Raw genomic sequence first — 22,364 nt, forward strand, 5'->3', positions numbered from 1 at the left:
AAGGACTAGTATATATATTTTTTTCTATCCAGACGGAGGAGGCACACTTTAAATATATTAAAGTGATATAGGCACCTTTGAGTGAACTTTGTGTAAAATCTACTAAAAAGTAAAAAAAGTATCTCGAGGCTGGGCCGAGTGTTCTCATTTTTGGAAATCAAAATATGGTCACCCTAAGTTAGCCACATTTTAGCAAATACATTTGATGGTTGCTAAAATGTGGCTGTCTCCTTTCACGTATGTAATCATAAAAAGAAAAAAAAAATCTCAAATTTTCTTTCACGATTGATAATAGAAAACAAGACTGTCAGCGGTATGTGGGAATGTATAATCAAGCAAAGACCTAGTTAAAAGCACGCCATAGAAACAAACTTCAATCAAAATGTACTTAATCATGTTTTATGGCACTTCTACTTCATTTTACAGTTAATTTTCCAAGCTTATCCGTCCATCTCATCTCTTTGCTCGCTCTCTTCCTTTCCATCTCTCATTCATTGATGTGCACGTGCTCCACAGGCCTCGGGACTGAGTGTCAAGCTTGTCTTTCCTCTTCTCTTCACCACTTTCATCTAACCTCCTTGTACCCCACCACTACCTCCAAAACCTCATTCCCTCTCTGGTGTTGGCCTTCCACTCTCTGAGGAGCAGCATGAGGCGGGGAGACCTCAATGCGGCTGACTGATTACTGTAATTCACACACTTTAATTAGCTGCACAAACCATTAGCCACAATTAGACTATTACAGAACGTTCCGTGGCAGCAGCTAGCAGGGAAATTGTCTTTATCTTCTCAAAAGGCGTAGTACAGGAGTACACAGTGAAAACGGTGCAAACATTTTTTTGCTAAACATAGCATCATAAATTACTTTGTTAAAATAAATTAACTCTATTCTAAAATCACCTAATATATGTGCAAGAATTAAGAAAGTATACATTTTAGTATTAACATTTTTGTTCAAGCTTAATGGGCTCCATGAATATTAGGGGTGCAACGGTTCAGTTAGCCCATGGTTCTGGGATCTGTTTTGGGATCACTGTTTCGGTTCGGTTTGCGTTTTGCTTTTTTTTTTTTTTTTTTTTAACTGCCTTTATTTTGCTTTTAAGAAAATGAAATAAACACTTAAAATGTAAACATTTTCGACTGTTAAAATGCCTTTTAGCTCTTTGGCTAGTGTAGTGACTGACTACTGAAATACACAGTAGTAAAAAGTTAATTGGCAAAGTAACTGGTGTTACCTTTCATGTTTTTTTTTTCATTTCTTAAAAAAAAACAAAAAAAAAACATAGTAACCTTTGCTATGTTTGGAGGTCATTTAATGTTGTGAATCAACCGTTAAAGTTGATAAAATTGCTCCCGTTTTTGCATTAGTTCCCTTCTGTCTACTTTCGACATGTGAAAATTACTGTTTCATCCTTTAAAGATAGACTCAAGTCAAGATTTTGCCGATTTAAGAGTATTTTAGATAAAAGCTTACTTAGGTTCGCTAGGAATGTTCACTACAAAAGAGCCTTTCTGAGAAGTTTACTGCTCTACAATGGCGGCTGTTTACTTACACTACCGAGTCTGTCAATTCACATGTAGTTCTATATGCATGAGATATCTAGGCGTAGATTGTAGGCTGTCGGCTACAGTCAGTAAATATTGGAGCCACCTAGCCTAGCATCGCGTTTTCTACAGCGTCACAACAAACACGCTTCCCTCTCCATGTCTCTGACTTTTCTCTAATGCACATTGTCTCGTTGCCGAAACGTTATAGTGGACCGTCACAGTTGGGTAGTAGCGCTCTGTAGCACGGAACGTCCAACTATCAGTAGTCAGGGCGAAACTATGTGCTTTAGCAAATCATCTTCGATGGCTTTGCGTGCCATTTAATAAATGTCTGGGATTACGTTGTTGGAGAAATATGTCCACGAGGGAACAATTTAACGCGGGTCGAGCGTTGCAAATAAATTAACGAAGCCCGCTGTGTGTTTTCACTGGTGTCATCTTTGGGTTTGTCCTGCTCTGAGAAAGTGATATCTGTGGGTGATGCCGGCTTAGGTGTCGAAGTCATGTTATAAGTGTTGCCATTAGCATAGGGAACAAGCGCTAAGCAATGCATGCAAATTGTTCTAATTTTTTTTTTTCTTATATTTTTTATCTCCCTCCGCATTGTAGTCCACGGGGAAACCGAAATGTTGCCACGCTGCAGATTTGAAAGAAGCCAGTGCTTCCACAAAATTCGGTCCCACCACTCCTCCGCTCGCCATAGCTTTTTGTTTTCTTTCTTGTTTCACTTTCACTTCGCTCGTAAGCGAGAGAGGGCGTTAATTGGCTTCTATTACACAGGTGCTTGACAGCGATCGGACATTTACTTGCGGGGCGGGAATTTATCCACAGCTGTGCTTCACATCACACACAGTCATACAGAGCTCGACCAATTCATTCTATAAGCGTTTGGAATAAATTAATTTCAAAACCGAAAAGGCGCGGTTCATAAAGGCGAATTGAACCGTACAGGGCGAACCGTACGGTTCGGTTTTGAACCGCAAACCGTTGCACCCCTAATGAATATGAGCGTTTTATAAAGAAAAATGTTCCGTTTATTAAACCATTACATACACATGCACTGACATTTTCTGAATCTTTATTTGTAGCATTTTTTGTTTTTGATGCTTAATTGACATAATCATTTGACAACCATGCACCCCTGTCATGCGAGTGTAAGATTGAATCACAAGACCAACTGTGTCACACTTGTACCACAAATAGCATAGTGAGTTGTAGTAATTTTGGTATGCTTGCCACATGAGTTTGATATGCAAAATATACATGTCAGCCGCACGACTGTTGGTATTACACGGTGTGTTATGAGGAAATGGTATTTTGTATGTCAGAAATCTTTTAGGATGAATTTTTTTCCCCTTCATCAAATGTCCTTTAATTGTGTTTGAAAGAGGTTCACCTTTTTGAACACCTATAGGCACACTGACCCTTGGACTTTGACATCTAATATAATAGTTAGGCCGCATTGCTATTGATGTGAGTCAAAACACAACTGTTGCGCTGATGGCTATTAGAGCTAATGCCTCCAATAAACTCTGCCATGTGACAGGAAACAGCCCCTCAGCACTGACGGCATGGCTCAGTGCCTCCACATACAATCGATATGTCTGAAAATGGAGCAACACCACAGGAAGACCATTTAGAAAGGTACGGAATTTGTTTCAAAAGTTTTTTTCTTCATTCTTTTGGGCAAAAAAAGGACTTCAAGACAAAACACACACATACACATGCACAGAAGATTTCAAGAATGTAGAAAAGTACATCTTTTATTCTATAATGGTTGCCCTATAGTGAGAATTACCATGCAGGGCCATTTCCAACTGAGAGACATCAAGTCAACTTAGCAACACTTTGTCGCATCTGCACAGCAAGCAGAAGCAAGCATGAGACTTTGGAAATGTTTGTCCAGCGTTTGGCATGGTATGTCATGCTATCAAAACTGTTGGGTTTCGAAGAGCCATCAGCAAAAGCGACTCCAACTTGCCCTGTTCTCACATGGCTACACTGCAATTGCCTGCTCCAGTGAAGCCAATTGCAGTATGGGAAAGGTCTTCTCTTTCATGGACACACACATACACACACGCACACACACCCCTACACATTCACTTTTGCATCTGGCTGATTCACTTTGCTAAAGCCTACAGACTGTATGATTTATCTGAGCCAATGAGTCGCACCTTTCAGGGTGTTGCAAACTCACTCCATCTCCTCCAATACTTCAGGCTGGTCAGTCATTACTCACAGGGATAACATAAGAGCAGAGTACAACTTTTTTTTTTAATACACACTAAAAAAAGGAGGCAAAGACGATGACCACTAAAATGGACTGAGAAAAATCTTTACAGCCAATAAATCGTCTTTTGAGAACTACATAAAACATATTATTAGTCTTCTTATTAATATTTTATGAATATTTTTTTATTACCGTAATTTCCTGAATAAACGCACACTTTTTTCCCCAAAATCAACTTGTAAAATCATGGTGCGCATTATACACGGGTACAGGGATGGAGACAGAAATATATTAAGGCTGTCAAAACGATTAAAATTTTTAATCGAGTTAATTACAGCTTAAAAATGATTTAATCGTGATTAATCGCATTTCAAACAATCTATAAAATATGCTATATTTTTCTGTAAATTATTGTTGGAATGGAAATATAAGACACAAGATGGATATATACATTCAACATACGGTACATAAGTACTGTATTTGTTTATTATAACAATAAATCAACAAGATGGTGATAACATTATTGACATTCTGTTCTATCCATGGATAGAAAGACTTGTAGTTCTTAAAAGATGAATGTTAGTACAAGTTATAGAAATTTTATATTAAAACACCTCTTAATGTTTTCGTTTAAAAAATAAAATAAAAATAAATAAATAAATAGTTTTCAAAAAATAAACTAGCAGTCATTGTTGATGTCAATAATTACACAATGCTCATGGGTGCTTAAGCCCATAAAATCAGTCACACCCAAGTGCCAGCAGAGGGCGACAAAACTCCAAAAAACACAAGTAAGAAGTTGGCATTGCACTGTGCTGTCATTTTAATCTGTTTGAGCGGGGCATGTGCGTTAATTAAGTCAAATATTTTAACGTGATTAATTAAATAAAGTAATTACCGCCGGTTAACACGATAATTTTGACAGCCCTAATATATATATACATATATATATATATATAAGACCGATTTTTTATTTTTTTATTTACACGGCCCTGTTGTGTTGAAGAAACCGTATGCGGCGATCCGTTGCCGACCATTACGGTACATGACGTCACCATTTTGTTTCGTAATACTTCACTCTGATTGGGCGAATGATTTCGTCGGTGTTAAATTCTTTTTTCACTCTTCATAAAGCACAGAATTTAGTTTTTTTTTTTAACTCATTTGAGTCAACGTTTATTGCAACTCGGCAACTCGGACAATAACAAACGTAACACAACACAGACTTCCTGTGTCCGTCAATAATATCTGTCCCTCAGGAAACTCAAACCCAAATAACAATAGTTCCACTAGTTAGTCAACAGCGATGCGCTCATTCCGATTTCCGACTCATTTTTATTTTACCATATCAATCGATGGAAGAAACATTTATTCATCGTGATGAAACGAGCAAGTTATACAGCAGCCTTTAAAAGAAAAGTCACATCTGTTTTGTTTTCTCCTGGATTCTGGTAAATTGGAGAAGTTTCAGATCATATTATTACCGTGGATATTGTCAGTTTACGGTAATGTTTTGAACTACCAATGTGCTATGCTTGTGCTGTGTTTCACCAGTCAGTAAAATGACATTTCTGTATCTGTACACGAGCTCCGTTTTCTTGTATTCTATTTATTGGTGCTAAAATTAGGGACATTATACACCGGTACAATAATTTCCCCTAGATTTTACAAGTAAATTTGGGGTGCGCGTTATACACGGGTGTGCCTTATATTCGGGAAATTACGGTATTTTATTTTCTAAGAAAAGAAGCATTTTGTGCATTTTTAAATCAGTACCAATGTAGCACTAGTGTAAAACTAACTCTTCATAGCAACATTTTCAAGCCTTATTAGAACTATTTAGCACAATAGCACGGCCTATGTGTTTCTTGGTTCAAATCATTATTTACATTTCAGTGCAAGGTTTGTTGTTTACCCTGAGATTGTGAAAGTTTTCTACAAATACTGTTTTTATTCACATTACACATACAGTGGTGACTCCATAGGCGGAGTTTGACTTTTGGGCCAAGGGGGGCACAACATGTGGATGACCCCAAAACGCAGTGTCAGCAATAAAATTGACTTACAAGAATATTTATAATAATAAGTTGAAAATGAGCGTTTTTTTGTTTCCCATCATTCTTGAGGGGAATTCTGAATCAGGCTGCTTAGGACAGCTATACTTTTCGCCAAGATCGTCATCCATTGAATATGGTACGCCCGCTGGTGTCGTTTCAATGTAGTTACCAGAGTCAAAAATTGTGTCCCCTAGGCATAGCCATATGGAAGTAGATTTGTGTTTTCATTATTTGATTAAAAAATGTGTTTGAATGCAAAATAAATTTTAAACTAAAAAAAAAACCCACACATTTGAAAGCTATTTTTCTTTGATTTTTTTTTTTTTTTTTTGATTGAAGCAACTTTTATGATTGAAGTAATGTTGTTTTGCGTTTGGGCCACATTTTGGCTAGTACATTTGTGTCTTTATTATTCAATCAAAAAATACGTTGCTTCAAACAAAAAATATACATTTTCAATTGAAAAATCACTTCAATCAAAAAAAGAAAAATTTCAATTATAGGAAAAACGTTTTTGAATGCTAAAAAATATTTGAGACTCAAATATTTGCATTTGAACACTTAATTATTAATTTAAAAAGTTTTCTTTGATTTTAGCAATCCTTTTTGTGTTTGGGCCATATTATGGGTTAGACATTTGTGTCTAAATCATTCAATCCCCCCAAAAGTTGGGGGGATTGAATGAAAATTTTCTTGTGAGAGAAATCAAGGGTTCCAAGAATGTCAGTGCAGGTGGTGAAAAAATGGGAAAGGTGAGGCTTACCACTGAAATAAAGATGGAAATGATAGAAAAAATGAGTGTGGTGTGCGCGCCCATGTGCTGGCTTGACAATACAGCCATAGAATGTCTACAATCTTGACGGTCCTCCGACCCCCGTTCGCCAGTCTTTCGCCAGTAAGTTAAGGTGACGATTATTATTGTGGTAACATCGCCAAAAAAATCACCAGCTTCGTCAGATGTTTAATCATTTATTTCAGAACTTGTTCAACACAACATGCATACTGTCCACTGTAGCTGAACATGAAAAGTGAAAGTAAAAAGTCCTCTCTCACTCGGTCAAGTCAGCCACACGGTGCATTCAGGGACGCCACGCAAAATACATCCGCCACGTTAGAACCCGATTCGTTACATTGTTACAGGTATTATTATTAGTATTACTATTATTATATTATTATTCTGAATTTTATTCATAATTTATTTGTTTTGCTCTGTATAATTGCTATTTGCAATAGTACCAGCAGCATTTATCAGTGATTTAGTGTAGATTGTTTTGGGCTATGTAACAAATTAATGGAATTACAATGTATTCTTATTGGTAGATCCTGCTCGACATACGACCATTTTGACTTACAAACAAGGTCCAGGAACGAATTCACTTCGTATGTAGAGGTACCACTGTATGTGCAATTGTGTGCATTTTTGCCTACATGTTTGACTGGTGACCAGTCCAGGGTATACTCTGCTTAAGTTCTCACCCACAGTAAGGAGGGTTAGGCGCCACTACATCTGACCAATAGGGTAAGCGGTACAAAATGGATGGAGGGTTGGATAGATGAAGGGGGGAAAAAAACACATTATACATGCTAGATGACTTGCTTTTTCTCTGGTCTCATCTTCCACGCCAGCCACCTGAGATGAGAGCAGAAGGGAGAAGCAGTAACAAGCCTCTAACCAAAGAAGGCATCCATGCTTCAAAGCTGTCAACTTTAATAGACATCAATTCAGTATGAAAACAAATGCAATGTCAGTTGTTGTCTTATGTGCTGTTGATACCTTTTACTGTCTCTTCCAGATGAGCATAGCATTGCTCAGGACAAGTTCACTTTTTACTTTTAATGGAATTCAGATCAGAAATAGGAGCAAACTTCTTAATTGCATCTAGTGAACTAGTTGACATTTTGCACATACTGTAACTATCCACAAAGTGAGTTTTCGAAATGTAAAATGTATTTGATATCTGAAAGTGGTCCTCAATTGTTAGTCAAGCGATAGTCAAATGAAAATACTAAGTATAGATATACAGTTGATGAATCCAGTTTTAATACTTATAATTCCATGCAGAGGTGGGTAGAGTAGCCAAAAATTTTTACTCAAGTAAGAGTCGCGTAACTTCAAACGTACAAGTAAAAAAGTATTTGGTGAAAGAATACTCAAGTAATGAGTAACATTGTGAGTAACTGCTTACAATGCTTGATTTTTTTGTTTTTAACAATGGTATTTTTTTCAGCACAGTTATCTTTATGAACTTTTATTATTATACTGTACTATAAACTATTACATAAGCACACTAGGCCAAAGAAGTGATTTAAAAAAAAAAAAACACTGAATTTCAGCGAGAGGAAAATATACAGAAATAAAGCCAGCGAGAGAAAAAAATACAGAAATAAAGTGTCATTCGTCCAAAGAGCGTGAGTGTACTTTAAGGATGAAAACATATTTCCTATTATGAAATAAAAAGGATCATATTTCAGCTTTTCCATGGTCAATCTGTGCCAAATAAAAACTGGGAGAAAGATTAAAATCCGTACTTTCGATACATGTTGACGGCAGCGCTGTATGTCAAATACTTATTTTTTCTGCGGTGCTTTAAAGACCCAATGTGATTGAACAGGCCGGCATGGTCATATAGTAGAACGACAAGCTTGAGTCTGAACCCTTAGTATAATGGAGTCATTTGGTTATTGTTGTGACGTCTCATTGATGAAACTGGTAGACCGACAGTTGGCATCTCTGGCAAAAAAAAGTAAAATCTAATATGTAGAATAAAGAGTAAAAATGTAATGTAAATGTAGTGTAACCCAAAGTAGAGGACTAAGAGTAGCGTTTCTTCCTCACAAATCTGCTCAAGTAAAATTAAAAAGTATGGCTTACAAAAACTCTCAGGAGTACATTTGTCTCAAAAAGTTACTCAAGTAAATGTAACAGAGTAAAAGTATCGTGTTACTACACACCTAAATCTTACGCTGAGTTTGGGGGGGGGCAAAAAGTATCATTGCATGTAATTGACTTTCCTATATGTGATTTTAGAATGAGGAGTTTTCTGGTAAAATATTGTCTATGAAAGTTGTAAAGCAATAACACAGACAACAAACATGAATAAAAAATGAACAAAAAATATATATTTTCATTATCATGAGATCATGTTACTTGCACCTTAGACGGTTACTTGCTTTGCTTAGCCAAAACCACCTGAGGACCCAAGAGGCAAGATGGATATAAAGTGTGGCAAATAAGTATTTATTCAACCCCTAATTGTGCAAGTTCGCCCACTTAGAAATTTTAGAGAGGCCTTTAATTGTCAACATGGGTAAACCTCAACCATGAGAGACGGAATGTGGAAAAAGAAAAACAGAAAATCACATTGTTTGATTTTTAAAGAATTTATTTGCAAATAATGGTGGAAAAAAGGTATTTGGTCAATACCAAAAGTTCATCTCAATACTTTGTCATGTACCCTTTGTTGCCAATAACGAAGGCCAAACGTTGTCTGTAACTCTTCACAAGCTTTTCACACACTGTTGCTGGTATTTTGGCCCATTCCTCCATGCAGATCTCCTCTAGAGCAGTGATGTTTTGGGGCTGTCATTGGGCAACATGGACTTTCAACTCCCTCCTCACCCCATGGCATCAAAATGATAACAAGAACGGTGAGCAAAAATCCCAGAACCACACGGGGGGACCTAGTGAATGACCTACAGAGAGCTGGGACCACAGTAACAAAGGCTACTATCAGTAACACAATGCGCTGCCAGGGACTCAAATCCTGCACTGCCAGACGTGTCCCCCTGCTGAAGAAAGTACACGTCCAGGCCTGTCTGCGGTTCGCTAGAGAGCATTTGGATGATCCAGAAGAAGACTGGGAGAATGTGTTATGGGGAGGAAAAATAATAATGACTTGCACCATAACCGCTGTGAAGTATGGGGGTGGAAACATCATGCTTTTGGGCTGTTTTTTCTGCAAAGGGACCAGGACGACTGATCTGTGTAAAGGAAGGAATTCATTTGGCCATGTATCGAGATATTTTGAGTGAAAATCTCATTCCATCAGCAAGGGCATTGAAGATGAGATGTGGCTGGGTCTTTCAGCATGATAATTATCCCAAACACACAGCCAGGGCAACATAGGAGTGGCTTCATAAGAAGCATTTCAAGGTCCTGGAGTGGCCTAGCCAGTCTCCAGATCTCTACCCCATAGAAAATCTGTGGAGGGAGTTGAAAGTCCGTGTTGCCCAACGACAGCCCCAAAACATCAGTGCTCTAGAGGAGATCTGCATGGAGGAATGGGCCAAAATACCAGCAACAGTGTGTGAAAAGCTCGTGAAGAGTTACAGAAAACGTTTGGCCTCCGTTATTGCCAACAAAGGGTGCATAACAAAGTATTGAGATGAATACTTATTGTCCAACATGATTTGCAAATAAATTCTTTGAAAATCAAACAATATGATTTTCTGTTGTTTTTTTCCACATTCGGTCTCTCATGGTTGAGGTTTACCCATGTTGACAATTACAAGCCTCTCTGACATTTTCAAGTGGGAGAACTTGCACAATTAGTGGTTGACTAAATACTTATTTGCCCTACTGTATGTAATTTTTTTAAACCTAAACTTTCAAAAGCAACTACAACTACTGAGCAAGAACCAAGGATTTAAAATGTGGACCATGAAATGAGAGAGCACTCCCAAAATGGTGAGCCGAGTTTCAATTTGCCCCTCTAAAGACGCTAATTGTACAACAGAGCCAGCACCGGCGAGTGTACCATATTCAATTGATGACGATCTTGGCGAAAATGATGGTTGTCATAAGCAGCCTGATTTAGAATTCCCCTCAAAATGATGGGAAACAAAAAAACACTCATTTCCCACTTATTATTATAAATATTCTTGAATGATCATTTTTATTGCTTACACTGCGTTTCGGGGTCATCAACATGTTGAGCCCCTCGGCCCCAAAAGACAAACTCCACCGATGACCTAAATGCAACAATGACCAAATTAGTCAGGGGTCGTTCATGGAATGAAATTTATTGATTCACATATGGGATGGTAAATTGACAGGGTTACTGCTTTAGTGGTCTACAGGGATATGAATATGAATGTGGTATGTTTTCCAAAGGCCATTCTTGTTAGTATTTGCATGATGAGAAATTGTGTCAATTAACTGTTCAGCCTTTGACTAAACTTACGATTCACCTTGAATTTGTTATCATTAGATATTAGCAAGATTCCGCCAGTTTGCCATACATTAAGTTCAATTTCCAAACCCAACGGTGGACTTGCCACACATTAACATTGCGGTCATTGCAAGGGCAGATGCTACTGAAGGGGAGATAATTGGTGGTGAGCTGTCTGAAATGCATAATTAGACAGGACAAGACACCCCTATTTTTCTGTTTTCCCCTGCTGCTCTGCCTGGTTACAGCGTGATCTGAGCGACTTACAATGAGCTTTGATCTGGGTTAAAGTTTTCTAAGCCCTTTCAGATACAATCAATTTGCTTCAACATGCATCACTCTTGTGCTGTCTCATCTGGCACAGTGCGGCTATCTGCAACATGTTCGATTGCATGCTGAACAGCAGGAGGTGTTGCTTCACTTCTTTTTACTTTGTCCTTTCATCTGAGCTACATTTTCAATAATCACACCTTTACATCATCTTTATTCCTAATCGTATCATGAAACATTATGTCACACACTGAAAATTTAGTAACTAGACCTCTTTGCAATATGGCTTCCTTGATTCTGGTTCCATGCTTAGCAGTGTGCCAAACACAGAATCTAAGCTGTTAAATAGCAATTTTGTGCTGTTGAACAGTAGGTTGACCAAAGATTTGATTGGGGACTAAAAATATGCAAGTGCAAGTGATTGCTTCCCAATTTTAAATATGTAAATGAGTTTCAAATATGCAAATAGTTTTCCATTTATGATTTCTGGCAGGAAGGGGGCCTCAAGGGTTTGATCTAAGTCGTTTAATGTCATCAGATGCAGCCCTTGCACCATGGCACATTGCCATTGAAGCCTCTCCCCAGTCCCATAACCAGCAGCATGAGTGTAATGAAGGAGATTTAGGAGAGCTAGAGGTCGTTTGGCCCATTACAAGTGGTTTCAACAAGACAGACTGACCAGGGTTAAAAGTGGAAATGGAGAATTACATTCTCACACTTTTAGCACAACAGTAATCATATATGTTTATGTTTCCTATGCACCTTTAGAATATATTTGTGTATAGGTATGTGCTCGTCATCACAGCATTTTTTTTAAGCTGCTCTACACAGCATAGTAGTCGAGTGTACAGTAAACTAACTGTAAGACATACTTGGAATGCTTGTGCCAACCTCCAAACAGGGAGCAATATCCCTCCCTCATCCCCTTTGCTCTCCTCTCTCCATCTGTTCCTGGGCTGAGGCAGGCTAAGGAGCCTGGGAGGGCTCCGAGCTGGAACAAGTCTATCTGCAGCAGCAGGCCTGGCCTCAGCGGCCACAGAGGTGGCTCACGCTGAATGCTCGAGTCCTCTCTTTGCCTGCACAGATGCAGATGACTTAGCTTCGCCTCCGCCTCTCTGCTGCACAATAATACCCTTTTGTAGCAAAGGGCAGAGTCCCAGCTTTGTCCAGTCAACCTTAATTTATGGCACACATATTCTTCACATATTGTTGCTCAAGCTACAAAGGCATATGCTTTCAAAGAGGCAAAGAGAGGAATGGCTTGAGAGTGGATTCTTATACTTTCTTTGTTGAAGAAATGGCATAAATCATTCACCAGAACATGGCATTCACAACTCCACTTGTGCATTGATTTTTTTAAACATGAAAGTGCAGTATTGAGACCGAAAAAAATAAATAAATTTTTGCTACGCTCATCATCTTGTTTTGAAGCTTCATCTTGCTTTCATTGCTCAAACTGGGCTTGATACTCAAAATACATATTTTGGACATGAACTCATTTAAAACTTAAATTTGTATATCTCAGATTTGCATTGTCTCCCTACTTATGTAGGCTATATAGCTAATTGAAGGGTCTACATCAGGGGTCCCCAACCAAGTCCTCAAGGGCCGCTGTGGGTTCTGGTTTTAGTTACTACCGATTGAGCAGACAGACAGACAGACAGTTTAACGAATGAGGTTCTTTTAAAACAAACAGCACCTGATTGCAATCAACTGATGATACTTGTAAAACAAAATTTTGGTGAAAAGGTGTCGTCTTGTTTTGTTGGAGTGAAATCCAACAGATCCCACCACAGCCCTATGCGGAATAGTTTGGAGATCCCTGGTCTATTTTGTCTATAGATGTGAATGTGCGTTTAAAGTGCCTGTGACACGAAAAAGCATGTTTATTTTATAATACACGTGGTATTTTATGCTCCTGAATTAAATGGACCGCTTGGATGTGTATGGAAGCGATCGCTATATTTATTTAGTTTTTGAATCACGCCATGAAAATGAGTGACTTCCGGCAACAGTCTCGAGTTGAGAAAGAGGGCGCTGTGACGTGTACGGAGGAAGGAGTCCTCTTCTCTATACAGTCGTACTGTTGTATGAGAAGGACTAAGGATTCAGCTGATTTTGCGGATTAATACGTTTATTTTTCGCATCACGCCAGCCAAACTGCTGCAGAAAAATCTTGCTGTATGAGGGAGAGGCGTGTGCGCCTTTTTGGAGTTTCAAAAGGTTCCCATTCACCGGTGGATATTGGCCAAAACAAGCCCTGGGACCATGGGACTTACGAGGAAGTGAGTAAACATCGTGTTTTGTATTAAGTCATGTACTGGGATCATTTTAACATGTAGGTGGCTTGCATTTTATGGCTGACATGCTCCCGATGAACGGCGGCTTGTCACACATCCCCCCGCCGGGAGAGCACTATACTCTGCTTACTGCCCTCCTTATGTGCCCGGTTTTCTGTCAAATTTTCCGGCCGATCAGAAATTGCAACTTTGTAATCGCTGTATTCGCGGCTATTTTTAACACAAAGTAAACACTTCAAACTTTCTTTAAATAAAGGATGACTTACATTTGATCATTGATAGGCATGTAAAAAGCTCTCCTCGTGCACATTAGCTGCACGTTAGCTGCACAACTGCAGTCGCCCTCCTCCGGGGAACGAGCTGTAAATTGCTCTCCGCCGGGTGGTTTGCCAATCAGCGAAGACAATCGACCTCTCTAATCTTTTCAAGTAGGAGAACTTGCACAATTGGTGGTTGACTAAATACTTACTTGCCCCACTGTGTATAACAGCTTTTGTAGTGTTTATTGTGCGATTTCAATTGTGGTCGAATACTTGGGGCAAGTTTATGTGATTGTTTTTGATGATGTGCAGACGCTAACTAATACATGCTAATCATTTTTGTGGATTGTTATTGCTGTATTAACAGCTGGTTATAAACACAAATTTGAGTTGATGTTATTGAAGATGAAACTGATTTAATTTCATTTTTATTTTAAATCAGCAAGTGTTGAAGTCATGAGCAGCTGAATAAAGTAAGCAAACCACAGGGGTGTCTGACATCTAATTTCAGAGCTTGGATTGTTGCCTATCTAGGATTTAGCTCCAACATTTGGCGAGGATAGTAAAGTGATGTATAATAGATGAGTTTGGGGTAGTTATTTTGCAATTTAGGGGTACTGAAAGGGTTAATTTCGACTTATACAGAAATTTGGGTTATGTTGCCAGCATAGGAATGGAACTAGTTCTTAACCCGGGGACTACCTGTATTCTTTTCTTATATGTGCTCAGTGATTGACCAGCGACCCGGGGTTTACCCCAGTCATTCGCTCAAAGTCTACTGGGATAGTTTTTAGCTCATTGGTAACCTTAATTAAGGAAAAAAGAATTAAAAATACATGGATTGAGATGTTTGTATTTCTGAGGTAAAGGCTATTTAGATGAGGTTCACTACTTGGTATTTAATTTACCAGACAATAACTTAGAGGAGGTTGCCCAATTACGATATTTCTACTGCTAAAGTGTGAAATGGTCAAATGTTTGTGACATTGATTTAGAACAGGGTGCCCAAGTCCGGTCCTCGAGAGCCCCTATCCAGCTTGTTTTCCATGTCTCCCTCCTTTCACACCTGAATCAAACGTCAATCATAATGATCCTGATTATTTGATAGAGAGAGCCCCTATCCAGCTTATTTTCCATGTCTCCCTCCTTTATCACACCTGAATCAAATGTCAATCATAATGATCCTGATTATTTGATTCAGGTGTGTTGGAGGAGGGAGATGTCTCCCTCCTTTATCACACCTGAATCAAATGTCAATCATAATGATCCTGATTATTTGATTCAGGTGTGTTGGAGGAGGGAGACATGGAAAACAAGCTGGATAAGGGCTCTGGAGGAGAGCTGGATAAGGGCTCTGGAGGACTGGACTTGGGCACGCCAGTTCGAAATGAATGTCACAAACGTTTGACCATTTTACACTTTAGCAGTAGAAATATTCTAATTGAACAACCTACTTTAAGTACCGGAGGAGGAACACTTAAAAGTCTTTAAATAATCAATTCTTGTTAAGGCAAGGCAAATGTATTTTCAGTATATAGCACAATTCAACACAAGGCAATTCAAAGTGCTTTACATCACATGAAGATCATAAAAATCATATTTAAATCAATACAACGTAAAAACCAAGACAATCAAAATCGGAAATAAAATTATACATAAAAATTGCATTTAATCACAAATAGAATAAAAATAAATAAATAAAAATAAAACAAAAACTAATAATTATAATAATAATTTAAATGAGCAATGGAGATAAGCACAAGAGGAATAGAAAGCAAGTAGATTGGAATATATAGACAGTTATGGATATGCAGTGCTAAACAAAAGCGTTTTTAGCCCTGATTTAAAAGAGCTAACAGTTTGAGCATACTTCAGACGTTCAGGTAACTTGTTCCAGAGGTGAGGAGCATAATAACTAAATGCTGCCTCACCCTGCTTGGTTCTTGTTCTTGGAACATGCAGGAGACCGGTTCCAGACGACCTTAGGGGTCTAGATGTCTCATAGGAATCTAACAAATCAAGCATGTATTTTGGTCCAAGGCTATTAAGTGTTTTACAGACGAGCAGTAGTATTTTATAGTCTATCCTTTGACTCACTGAAAGCCAGTGTAGCGATTTCAAAACCGGTGTAATGTGGTCCAGCTTCCTTGTATTTGTGACTGAGGACTCTGGCTGCAGCATTCTGTACTAGCTGCAGCTTCCTGACTGATTTTTTATCAAGACCCATAAATATACCGTTGCAATAGTCCAATCTGCTGAAAATGAATGCATGCATAAGTTTTTCCATGTCTTGTTGAGTCAGAAGCCCCTTAATTCTGGTTATATTTTTTAGGTGGTAATAAGCAGATTTAGTGACGGACTTTAGATGGCTATCAAATTTTAGGTCTGAGTCAATAATTGCGCCAAGGTTTCTGACTTGATTTGTAGCTGTGACATTGTGACATTGTGCTAAGTTGCCTGCTTATCTTTGACCTTTCCTTTTTTGGCCCAAAAATGATCACCTATGTCTTCTCCACATTTAACTGGAGAAAATTCTGGCACATCCATTCCTTGATTTGATGAATGCATTTACTCAGGGAGACTAAGGGACTATAATCATGTGGGGACACAGAAATGTACAGTTGTGTGTTATCTGCATAGGCGTGATAGGAGATGTCATACTTTTCCATTATCTGAGCTAAGGGAAGCATATAGATGTTAAATAAGAGTGGTCCAAGAATTGACCCTTGAGGGACTCCACACGTGAATTTGGTTCGTTCTGACTGATGGTTTCCGATTGACACAAAGAAATCCCTATCATGTAAATTGGATGTGAACCACTGAAGAATAGTGTCAGTAAGCCTTACCCACTGTTCCAATCTGCTGAGTAGTATGTTGTGATCAACCGTGTCGAATGCGGCGCTGAGATCCAATAGTAACAGAACAGATGATTTGCCTGCATCGGTATTCCGATGAATATCATTTTGGACTTTGATAAGCACGGTCTCGGTGCTGTGTTGTGGCCGAAATCCAGACTGAAATGAGTTAAAAAAATTGTTTTGCATCATAAAAGTCTGGATCTGTTCGAACACAACCCTTTGATTTAGAAGATGAACATTTCATGAAAATCACAAACTGCTAAACAACACAAACACAACAACAAACACACAAGGACATTGAGCATATGTTTCGGGGTAATGGGACGGGATCCCTCCTCAATGAGACTGAGTCTCTTTCTTGTGGACAACAAGAATCTCTATGCCCAGGGTGTTACCAGTGCCATTCAACTTGGTTTTGCAGTGCATTGTGTCAATTTCCAGAACTTTAAACATTAAAAGGGAAAAAAGAGACAGATAGTTACATCTCTTGGTAGTCTTCACATAGTCTGAAAAGAACTGCATTTCAGTATTGTGAAGGTGCACATCACTAGTGTGAAACAACTAACAGAGCCTTGTGGTGAAGACTGTCTTCATTATGGTTGCTGCTTACCAAAATAATACATTTTCAGTTTTCAAATCAAAATTGTCTGTTGTGTACCACCACTTCCTGTGATGTAAAGAACATTTCTTGCTCTATAGAAATGAAGTTTCTATTGCCTCTTCCCTCAAGACAATTTAATTCTCCTTGACCTACCATCCATGGTCTAATCTGAAGTGACTGACTGCCTCCTGATGCAGGGAGCACAGTGCAAGATCTTTAAGATTAGTGCTTTTACTCTGAGCATGTGGCAAGGAAACAAAAGGCTCCAAGGGGGAAAATTCGAGTGATGGAGGCATTGACATTACCTATGATATGCCAGTTAGACTTTGGAGATTTTCGCCTCACCAGATTGATCCAACTTTTGGCCTTTTGAGGTATTATAATGATAGCGAGTCAAGGTATCAGTGGCATGGTAGCATGTTAAATCACGCTGTTGCTGCTGCTATTTGAATTGTGAGATGGGGGTTATAACCAATAGTTGTGTTGATCCACATTTAAAACCCCAATTATGTATTCAAATATTTTTGGAGGCAAAAATTTGATACTTCTTGAAGGGCAAGAATGACAAAATTGAACATTGAGCATAACTCGGGTGAACGTTCTGACAGCAGAATTGTCAACGTTCAATAAGAAACACAAAAAATACACCGGTCAGGCGCCCCATTAAAAGAATGAACAAGTTCTGATTATGTCTGACATTTTTCACCAAGCGTCCTTTTTATTCTTATTTTGGAAATTGACTGGGCTCTTAAATTAAAATGTTAGCTGTCAAACAAAATCTCATTCCATCTGAATATTAGGAGCAAAACAAACAAGGATGTGGTGCATTTTTGTCGTCCTAGTAATCTAACGGCTCTCTGACAGTGTTAAAGGTAGCAAATGGTCGTAATGCAATGCTGGCTCAGGAGTTGTAGTTTAAATGTGTTTTAATTATTTTTCAACATAATATGCTCAGTTGGTTTCTTCCTGGATCAACTCTGATAATTTTACTTCACCGCCAGTCTTCTCATACACACATTTCAAACAGGTATGTCTCTGTAGATTCTCATTCATCCAGGTCACCGTAATTACCATTCACACATTACAGAATATACTGAGTACGTATTCAACATGAGGGTGTCTAAACTATTAGCATTTAGTGATATTTAGCCTGAAAAAAAGTAAAATAAAATTTGTGTGAACTCAGTACTTTCTCTGTGAATCTTTCCAGTCTATCGTGTACACCACCTCACATCCAATTCCCTATAACAGTTATCTAGTCTATTGTAGTGTCGCACTGGATATAGAGAACGCACGGAGAGTTGGTCTCACCTTCTTTTTTTATTGCAGGATTAAAGGTTACTGTTGGCCGCAACCATGCTGAACAAGCAATCACCAAAACAAGTTGTTTTTCCAACCTCGTTTGTTATCCGTGCACTTCCTCTCTCTCCTCCAGACACATTCTCGCATTCGGACATGCGGGAATTAATGACGTAACCAGCCACAACAAAGCGTCGCCATATTGAAATGGGGGCAAAACACGAGTCACAAGCAGTTGCTCTGTCGTGCATTGTAGTACAAACGTGTTGAACTTTTGTCTTATTTGCGGTCTTTTTTTCCGTCAGAATGACTAAAAGTTGCCGTGTTGCGGTTTGTAACACAATGAAGAGTTCGGAGCCGCATTTGAAGTTCTTCATTCTTCCTCGTGAGAAGAAAAGGACAAGCAAATGCCTGAAAGCAATCAATTGAGGAACAGTAAAAGAAGCTGTTCCGTGGACCATTCTCGCCAGTGGGAACCTAAATCCACGCACATTTACGTTTGCAGCCAACATTTTATTACTGGTGAGTAAACTTTAATCATTTATTTTTTTTGCCCCAATTAGCTTCTAGGATTCAATAGACTAGGCAGTGGTTATTATGACCGTAACCAACAACTCGCAAAGCGTTATTTTTCTTTCGCCGTGAACTGCTCTGATTAGTCAGTCGGTATATTATTGGCCTGGTGGGAATTGGTTGTTTTGCTGTGAGGGGGTTCACGGCTAAATAACGCTTGGAAGCGAACAGAAATAATCCCTCTGTATAAACTACCAGTTTTCTTAGTTCCACAAAGTACATATTCCATGTACCGTAAATTCCGGATTACAAGCCGCTACTTTTTTCCCTCATTTTGAATCCTGCGGCGTATGCAATGATGCGGCCAATTTATCAATTTTTCTAACCACCGCCAGGAGCGCTCGAGCATAAAATACAAGCATAAGACACGTGGAATATGTGTGTCGAGGAAGACGCTAGTTGGCACTCTTACCCGTATTTTAACTTTGTGCTTTGTGCACGAATAAAAGTACCAGATCCTCATCTTTGTGCATTAGTAGAATTAGCATAGCCTGGTACTCCAGACTCACCGCTGTTCCAGCTATTGAGTCTGGCCACCATTAAGCGGATACAATTTTCAGGGCGGAGCAAGCCACAGCAAACAGACAGCGGAGTGGACCAATCAGCGACGGGCGGGACGAGGGACTTGCGCGCGGAAGTAAACATACGAGGAGAGCGGAGTTTATTCAACATGGCTAGCGCGAGACAGACTGTTGTCACTGACTTGTGTCGATGTGTTTTTGGTAATTTAAAACTGATTTTACCGTGGATTGGAACATATTTTCGGCTCTCCTGTTCGCCATTTGTGTTGTGGAGACGACTTCCGACGCGGAAGAGTGACACCGCTCGTTTAGAGCACGTCACGCAAATAAACAAATCTGATTTATCGATTGATTTTGTACTTGCTCGAGAGGGCGTTAATGGGCTGGGTCTTAGACTATTCTCTCAGTGTTTGAAAAACACACGGAGAACAGTGTGACCGTGCCAGGCAAGAATTAGCATACCCGCATCATGCTAGAAGAAATGGATATGATGTGTCGAGTTGAATTGAAGGCTTGGATGGCCAGCGGCGTCAGATCGTTTACAAAAGTGGTCGTATGTGAAGAGCAACTTTTGCAAAAGTCTGACAGCGTGGAGCAGCGTGAAAAAAATCCACCATCACCAACGGGTTTCGAAAAGCCGGTCTGCTGCGTGATGAAGAGGACGACACGCTAAGCTTGAGGAGTCAGCTAAGTGCCGTGTTGCTGGCGCTGTTTGGAAAGAAAAGTTAAGGTATAGTAACGATGACAAATAGTAACCCGTTAAGTTAGGTTGCAATTCTTTATTTTGGAAACTCGTCGAACAACACACGACTGCTGCCTCTAGCAGCCGACGCACACACACAGACACACCCGCAGCAACAACGACAGCACGTCTCTTGCTCTTCCGCACCTCCCTTACCTGTAAGTCACGCGCTGTATCATAACCCGATTCGTTAAAATATGGAATTTAAACTTGGAAAACTGTGTATTTCTTTATAAATATTTCAGTTTAATATGTGGGCACACGCGGCTTATAGGCAGGAGAGGCTTATGTATGTACAAAATGCTTTTTCCTTTAAAAATGTACTGGGTGAGGCTTGTAATCCGGGGCGCTCAATGGTCCGGAATTTACGGTAATTGATAAAGGTAAATTTACTGGGTGATTTGAAAGGAGTTTTTACTCACATGTTCAAGTTTAAAACAATATTTTGTTCTAATGTTTCGGTTCAAATATGGAGCCATTGCTGTAATTTCGGTCTACTAAAAGATGACGCCTCTCTCAGGGTAGTCCCCACCCCGGAAGCTTAAAATCGATTTCGGTAAAAAGAGAAAGCAAGCTTCAATGCTTCACAAGGCTTCATTTGTCTGTCACTAATAACTACAAAACATTGTGCATCTCACCAAGCAAAGTCAGACTACTTTAAATGTCAAATGTGTCAGGTTGGGGGACTAGCGGGCGAGGAATGATGTGTGGACCCAAGTGCAATGAAGCAGAGAGGCCAGGCCAAGAAGTGGTGAACTCAAAAATGCTTTAATGTTGAAACATCCCCCCCCCCCCCCCAAAAAAAAAGTACAAACCAAAAAGTCTCCAGGCAAACAAAAGACCGGGTGTCAAAACAACTTACGAACAAATACAGGAACAAGGCTTGGGTGGGGGCACAGGAACATGGCCCTGACCTGGACAAGGAGTGAACAAACACTGGGAGCTTAAATACCCAGACATGGGGTAAGGAGATGATGGGGAACAGGTAGGTGACACGAGAGGACGCCGATTGGCAGACACACAAGGAGCGGGGTGCAACAGGTGTGAAATCAATAGGTGATCACAAGGACAAGACACACTAACCCCGAAATCCCACTATATCAGTGTGCGCTGTGTGTGCACTGTGCTCAGCTCTGAATCGGACCGTCTGCAATACCCACTGCATACGTCTCTCACGCGATCCGTACACTCGTGGACTCTAGAATGAGGAGACCACGTAATCAGATCAACACAAAGTTTATTATTGTGACAGTATTTTCAGAAATATAACAAACTGATATGGGCCAAAAATGCACAAAGGCCAATATTAGAGTTTAGCTACGATTAAATTTCGTTCAACACACACAAAAGCACACAACTTCCTGAGGACGCAAACCCTCACCCACACACGCACAAACATAATGTGTTACTTGCAAGTATTGACAGCAGAAATCAGCTTCAGTAAATCAGCACAGAAGTCGAGCTCACTTTTTACTGTTTATTTTTTTTCCGCTCTCAATCATGATGTCAGTAACCCACCAATGGGAGTGTCACATTGCCGTATAGCGCAGCAATAGGAGAGTCGTGCTGATGCAGCATTGCAGTGCTGACAGTATTCCTAGTGAAGCGACAGTAGTTTTAGTAAGAATGCCTTTTTGTGTAGCCATTTTAAAATATATTTTATAGTTTGGTGATACACAAGCACTGTATATCCCATGCAAATGACCTACCGTATTTTTCGGACTACAAGTCGCACCTAGTATAAGTCGCACCAGCCATAAAATGCCTAACGATGCGAAAAAAAAAAAAAAAAAACATAAGTCGCACCGGAGTATAAGTCCCATTTTTGGGGGAAATTTACTTGATAAAATCCAACACATAGGACAGATATGTCTTCTTGAAAGGCAATTTAATATAAAATTACAATAGAGAACAACACGCTGAATAAGTGTACA

This window comes from Corythoichthys intestinalis, chromosome 9 (assembly GCF_030265065.1).
Source record: "Corythoichthys intestinalis isolate RoL2023-P3 chromosome 9, ASM3026506v1, whole genome shotgun sequence".
In the NCBI taxonomy this organism is placed as follows: domain Eukaryota; kingdom Metazoa; phylum Chordata; class Actinopteri; order Syngnathiformes; family Syngnathidae; genus Corythoichthys; species Corythoichthys intestinalis.